The sequence below is a fragment of the Sphaerodactylus townsendi genome, linkage group LG09, assembly GCF_021028975.2.
Source record: "Sphaerodactylus townsendi isolate TG3544 linkage group LG09, MPM_Stown_v2.3, whole genome shotgun sequence".
Lineage (NCBI taxonomy): Eukaryota > Metazoa > Chordata > Lepidosauria > Squamata > Sphaerodactylidae > Sphaerodactylus > Sphaerodactylus townsendi.
Window position 1 is genome coordinate 18,767,724 of NC_059433.1, and position 7,402 is coordinate 18,775,125.

A 7,402-nucleotide genomic window follows, 5' to 3' on the forward strand; every position below is an offset into this window, starting at 1 on the left:
CGTACTGGGAAGCCCAGTAGACGATACTGTGGCCTACCACCCAGACGACCTTTCTGGCACCTGCAGAAACTAAGAGAAAAGAAATGAGGGCCTGTGACTAAGGTGGTCGCATCATGCCTGGGTAAGAGGCCTGATGTAAGTCCTGAATGCCCTTGACCTCCAGCGCCCCACGTCCATGACCCTGCTGTCAGGGACCCCCAGATCGGCAAGTGTGGATGCTGCACCGATTCGGAAGGAATGAAGGCCATAGGAAGAGGGTGGCTCTCCCAAAGCAGACAGGCAGCGCTTGAAGACTGCCCTAAGTTGGTAGCGAGACAAAAACGACCCATCCTTATGTAAGAGTAAAGGACCAGGCCGCTTGGGGCGAACAGCGAGGTACGCCACGGTGTCAGCCACTGGGCAGGGACCCCGTGCAGCCGATGCATGCATGGTGATAAAGGACCCTCTGGCCGTTTGGTCGGTTTTGGACTGGCGCAGCGTGATGCCCAGGGTGGCGCCCGTGACCTGCACGTCCCCGACCCGGAGGGGCCTGGAGCTGGAGCTGCTGCGTGACGTGCTCACGAGTTCCCCCGGGCGGAAAGCCCCAAAAAAGGCCAGGCTAAAAGTGGCCCGAAAAAGTACCGCTTCAAAACCGGAGGAGCAAATGCGGGGCAAGGCTGACGCCAGGCGGGACAGCAAGCTCAATGAGACTGGGCGCCTCCCGTCCGGCTTGCTGGGGGCGGCCCTGCCCCATCCTTTGATTGCATGCCTGGTCAGGAAGGAGGCGGTTGGGTCGCTAATGCCCGAGGCCTTACAGCAAAAGGATACTGCTGACACATGCAGCCGCATGGTCTTGGCTGCCCGACCCTGTGAGTGGAGATGGGCAAGGTAGCGCAGAAGTGATGTTTCACCAAATAATGGTTCAGCCGGCCCATCCTGTGCCTGGTGGAAGGAAATGAAGGCCCTAATGGCTCCTTGATACGCCCGCCGCGTGGCGGGTGCGATCGATGCCAACACTCCCTCAGCAATTAGGTGTTGCCAAGATCCCACAGCTCTTGTGGGAAGGGGTCCGGGTGTGGATGCGCCCCGGGAGCCAAAAGCCAAAACTTCTCCATCTGAAAGCGAGAAAGAGCGTCCGCCAGTTCGTTGTCGACTCCTGGAACGTGCTGGGCCACAAAAGAGATGTTGTTAAGCAAGGAAAGCGCCACGAACCTCCTGACTAGTCGCATAACCCGCTCAGAGCGTGAAGACTGACGGTTGATGACCCGTACCACGGCCAGGTTATCACACCAGAACACCACCTTGCGGTTCGCGAAGTGAGGGGCCCACAGGTGCACAGCGAGCAGAATGGGGAACAACTCCAGGAAGGTGAGGTCCCGGAGGAGGCCCATAGCCTCCCACTCCACCGGCCAACGCTGGGCGCACCACCTGCCCCTGAAATAGACTCCCAACCCGAGACTACCTGAAGCATCAGAGTGTACCTGTAGGGTGGCTTCGGGTGTAAATCTAGCTTGCCATAAAGAAGTCCCATTGAAATGCCTGAGGAACTCTAGCCACACCGCCAGGTCAGCCTTGATGCCCGCGGTGACCCGAATATAGTGGTGGGCGGCCCTAACTCCCCGTGTGGCCTGTGCCAATCTGGCACAGAAAGGCCTGCCCGGGGCGATGACCCGGCAAGCGAAATTCAGGTGCCCCAACACGACCTGTATGTCCTTAAGGGTGCATTTCTGCTTGCTCGCCATGTCATGTAAGACCGCAATGAGGTTATTGACCTTATCCAAGGGCAGGCTGGACGTGCCCCGCACGGTATCAAGGTTAATCCCTAGGAAGGCTAGAGAGGTGGACGGCCCCTCTGTCTTCTCCCCTGCGAGGGGGACCCCCAGCTCGGATGCCAGGGCCTCGAATGTATGGAGCCTATCCAGGCACTCGCTGGAACCAGCCCGGCCCACGAACAGAAAATCGTCCAGATAGTGTGTGATATGGGGGCTGGCTGCCCGGCCCTTGGCAGCCCACTCCAGGAAGGAGCTGAAGCATTCGAAGGCCGCGCAAGCTATTGAGCAGCCCATCGGCATGGCTTTGTCAATGAACCAGTAACCGTCAAATTTAATGCCCAATAGGCAGAAATCGCTGGGGTGAATGGGCAGCAATCGGAAAGCGGACTGGATGTCACACTTCGCCAACATCGCTCCCGGGCCACATGCTCTGATCAAGGAGATGGCGTGGTCCAGCGACGCATACCTCACCGAGCTGAGCTTGGGGTCAATAAAATCGTTAACTGAGGAACCCCGCGGGTAGGACAAATGGTGTATGAGACGAAACTCGCCCCGGGTTTTCTTGGGAACCACCCCCAGAGGGGAGACCCTGAGGTTTGGGATGGGTGGGTTGGGAAAAGGGCCAGCCATACGGCCGGCGGCCACCTCCTTTGCTAACTTGGCGGCCACAACTCTGGGCAATTCACGGGCCGATTTTAAGTTGCCGCAGACAGTTGCCGTACGAGGGCCCGTGTAAGGGATGCGGAAACCATGAGTAAAACCGCTCAAAAGAAACTGGGCGGCTGCCCGGTTGTGATAGGTCGCAAGCAAAGCGGCTAATGGGGTGATCTTAATGGGGGTAAGAGCGACATGGTGTAGCGAGGTCAGGTCTGTGGGGCTAAGCGGAAGTGGGTGCTGAGGGCAGGCCCGACCCTCCATCCTTCCTAGGGACTGAGTTAATGGGGGGCCGGGCTCCGCGAAAGGGGTGTGACTTCTTCCCCTTCGGACAAGCCAGCCTGGCGTGCGGGCCAAAGCAGGATTCACATGAGTGCTCAAACTTACATTTCTGTCTCTGGCACTTGCCCTGGTTATACTCCCAGCATACCAGGCGGGGGCCATCACCCCTAAAATTGCCCCTCCTTTTGAAACCCTGACTCTGAGGACGCGCGAAGGGCTGGACCATAGTCGTCCAGGCCTCGCTATTGATCGTGTCCAACCGGATGTTACTGGTGTCAGACACTGCCCTGCGGCACTCTTCATCATAAGAAATCGCCGCCAGGTCACCCGCGATGACCCTGGCTCTCAAAACATGACACTGGTGGGCCGCAAGCTGCCAGGCCCTCAGCGGGTAAGCCGCAGCAATCAAGGCCATGTATTCCCCAAAACCCGAAAGCCAGTTGTCAAACGACCGGTCCACCCTCTTCCCTTTTTTGGCAGTGGCCGAGGAGGAGCCAGTGGATCCCAGGGAGGACCCTGGGCGAATGAAGTCAAACACATTCACGTAGTAGCCATTGAGTGCCCTCTCCTTCAATTTCTTGGTGAGATGGCGACCCGGGGGATTTTTGACTGTTTTGGTGCCCGAAAAGGGGGCGGGGGGAGGGGAGGCCCCTTCCGGAAAGCCCAGGCTCTTGTCCCTGCGACTGCTGAGACAAGGTGGCAGCATGGGGATGGTCGCCCTGTTTTCCCAGAAGGCGCCATCCTCATGAAGGGAGTCCTCGTCCGAGGAATACTCACTCGATGAAGACGAAGAGTCTCGGCGGTGTGACGACCGACGCCTCCGCGACTTCCGATTCTTCTTGCGTGGTGGGTGAACGACCGGCCCCTTCTCGTCCGACTCATCCTCAGATGCCGAGGTCACCGACCCCTCCTCCTCGACAACCTGCAAGGAAGCACAGCTCCCCCGCCCCCGCGGGGGTCTTGCACTGCGCTGTGGGGCCGCTGATGTGGATGCAAAGGAGGCGGCAGGGCCCCCTGGTGCCCCTTGGGCCAACTGACTAAAGGTGTCCGCCAAATTCCTAAAGATGAGGCTGCTGACATCTGCGGCCCCCGACTGGGGAGGGTGCCGCTGGGACGGCTCAGCATCTGAGCGCCTAGCTCGCTTAGAACTAGGGGCCCTGCTCGTGCCTGCCGCACCCCTATTAGATGCAGGTTTCGCCCCCTGGGCCTTAGAAGCATTCTTGGGCCCTGAACGGGCCGGGGTGGCCCTATTCCGGGCCGTGGTGCTGGAGGAGCGCCCCTTGCTCTGCCCCGTGGCGGGGCCGCGTGCTCTTGGGCTGGCCTTACGGGACGCCGCCTCCCCCACCGCCCGCTGCCGGTCACCCCTGGAGGCCGCGGCGCGCCTGGCACTAGTCCTAGTGCCCTGGCCACTGGTGGAGGGCACATGCTGCTCCCCTTTCTTAGGTGCCATTCCCCAGTTATGGGAACCGGGCCAATGAATGGGAAATATGAGTTGAGTTGGGGGACACCAACCCGCTAGGAGCGCCTGAGCCCTCAACCCACCAACCTAAGACTCTCGCGAGCCCCTGCGCTAAGCAGTGCAGCGCTAAATACCTGAGGAAAAAATTGAGAAAGAAGTCGCGGTTAATCTCACGCCAGTCTACCTAGCTTGATATTGCCACAGGCCACCGCTAATGTGGAAACCAGCGGGAGGGTGATGATCCGGCCCCTGCCCCAGAGCGCCACTCTGGAAGATCCAGCAGGTCCCCTGCAACCCCAAACTGGGCCACGTCTGCTGGGTCAACGGGCTGAGGGCGGGAGCGGTGATTGCCAGGCAGGGGGGAAAAAACTCCCACACCCCCCCTACTTCGCAAGCGCCTGCTGGCGCCTGCTTATGACGCGGCCTGCTGGTACCGCGATAGCGCGGAGCCGGCCAGAGCCGGCCGACGCGCATGCGTGGCCGTGCTCTGAGGCCGCGCCATCGCCCAGACCAGGGCAACGCCGCCTGAGCCGGGTCCCGGCCGGCCCGCAACGGCGGCCTGCGGGTAAGCCGCGGCCGCGCTTTATCAAGATGAAATTTGAGAATCTCCATCAGAAATTATGCCTTGTTGACTTCAGACACTTGAGAAACTTCAGAAAGGGTTTTTTAGGATATTACAAGTGCCTGCTTCATTCAGTCAAGCAAGAGTTAACTGTTGAAGTCACATGCCTAGAATCACATGAGCTTCTGGAAAGATCTTACTGTTTCTTCTTCCAGCAAAAGAGGAGAGGCAGACACACAGGCACAGATAGACTGCACAGATACCCAGACTTGCATAGATAAGAGTTTGCTGTTGCATTCAGATGTGTGGATGTTCGCTCCATTAACCACTGACACAATTCTTAGTTGGAATAGAAGTTGGCTGCAGCCCATTTATTAATAACATGAGAAGCTGGGCAAGCATACGGGGCACATCCTGGCCAACAGGCAGCGAATTCTGAACCTAGCATATGGGCAGCAACCGCTGAACCAGGGCCCTTCGGGCAACAATCGCTGAACCTGGCTCCATCCCCCCAAGGGAATTGGGATAGAAAGTTACTAGGTGCCACTTGAGCATGTATCCATTTAGTGACACCCCTTCCTGCCGGGAGTAGAGAGCTCTCAGGCAGAGCCCCAAAACTTGCACCATTGAGCCCTCCACTACCTCCATATTGAGGGCCCCAGACAAAGGAAGGTCCGGCATGCAAGCTCTGCCTTCTTGATATGGATGTACTCCTATGCCCCAAACCGCCCAAGCTGCGACAAACTTAACAAAGCACCATAATACTTAACCAAAACCTTGAACTTAGGATGGGAGAGTGAGTCCGCTCGCTCTTCAGCTCTGAAAGGGGCTGAGCTGGCCGAGTGCCACCTCTTATAGGTGTACCTGGCTCCCTCATCACGTGACGGTCCCTCGTCATGTGACACCACTTCCAATCTGCCACTCACTCCTCCCCTGCTGTTACGGTGTCCCAGGGTAAGTCCTGGGGCATGTTTCCCTATATTTAGTGTAACTTTATTTTGTTATCCAGTAAAGTTCTACAAAACAACACACTCACATCTTCTATATTATTTACTCTGCTAATTCACTGCAATACAACACACAGCCACAGAATCTGCAATATACTAAAATCCAAACAAGGTTGGCAGGACTGTGATTGGAAGGGGGAAGAAGATACTATACTTCCTGTTTCCTCTGTGAACAGATTTCTGCTGATAGGATGAGAGGAAAATCTAACCCTCTTCCTGGTACAACCCCCAACTCATGTGGCTAATAATCCACACAGAACTGCTTCCTGGAGTCAGGAGGCACTACAGGAGAGGAAAACAGTGCAGCATGTATCCATGTTGCTGTCACTGACTGTAATTAAGATAAACCCCATTATGTTTAAACAGGATGACTCTTGGCAGGTCTTTGGTACTACGAGTCCCATTAGTCTATAGTACAGGGACATGAAGCAGTACAAGTGCATGTGTGCATATTATTCTGATGTCCTGCAGTACTTCAGGAATGTTTTGATCTGCTGCTACTTTGGTGACCTGTAAGTTCACAAGGACACAGAGCCCAGACTTAATCATGTAACTTGTATGCCTTTCAAAGTAATATGATCACTCACTTTGGGTAGTCACTCAAGACCACATCACAATAGAACTCTAAAGCTATAAAAATATTTTTACTGCATTCAGGAAGAACTTAAAGTTGTTTTTTTTAAGAATTTTGTGTAGATAATATACCATTCATGGACCAAAATATCAGTGACTTGCCTTAAACTAATAGCTTGTATGTCACAAGGACTTAAAAGGCAGAACTGGACTTTTTGTGTTATTTTTTTGTTAAAGTCAGCTGCCACAGTAGGTATTTGAAAGATTTGCATTTTTATATGGGTTTACTTTCAAGTAAGAAATAAGACTGGCAGAGCTAAAGTGATTATGAAATCTCTCTCAGTTACAATCACACACAAATATTTTGAATAATAATAAAAAGCTAGCAAGTATTTTAAAGATGAGTAAAGTAATCTCTAATATAATGCAACATTCTGAAGGGAGGTATACCAGTAAGTGTTATTTTTTAATGGGCCTCAATGGTACATCAATGGTACAGTGACATCAGTACAGTCCAAGACTATATTGTGAGCTTGAGGCTTGGCAAACTAAGAGCAACATCAGCTTTGAATTCTTCTACTGTGTTTCTCCGAAAATAAGACAGTGTCTTATATTAATTTTTTGCTCCCAAAGATGTGCTATGTCTTATTTTCAGGGGATGTCTTATTTTTCTGCTCCACAGCTGCATGTTCTGGTATTCTGTTCGACGGGTATGCTTCCAAACAAAAACTTTGCTACGTCTTACTTTCTGGGGATGTTTTATATTTAGCACTTCAGCAAAACCTCTACTATGTCTTATTCTCAGGGGATGTCTTATTTTCGGAGAAACAGGGTACTTCCCACTATACATTCAGGATTTCTAAATCACTAGTTTTTCCTTTCTTTTGATGACCCTTAGTACAGTTCTGGCTAGACCAAACAAATAGTCAGTAAGAAATCAGCAAATCAGCTAAGGTTCACATAATTTCCAGTTTGTCTGTAAGATATGTACTGAGAGATGTAATATAATTGTAAGATTCTGCCTTTCAGACAGATGGGAAAGGATTCTCAGAGGAGGATTTTCTTTCTTTCTTTCTTTCTTTCTTTCTTTCTTTCTTTCTTTCTTTCTTTCTTT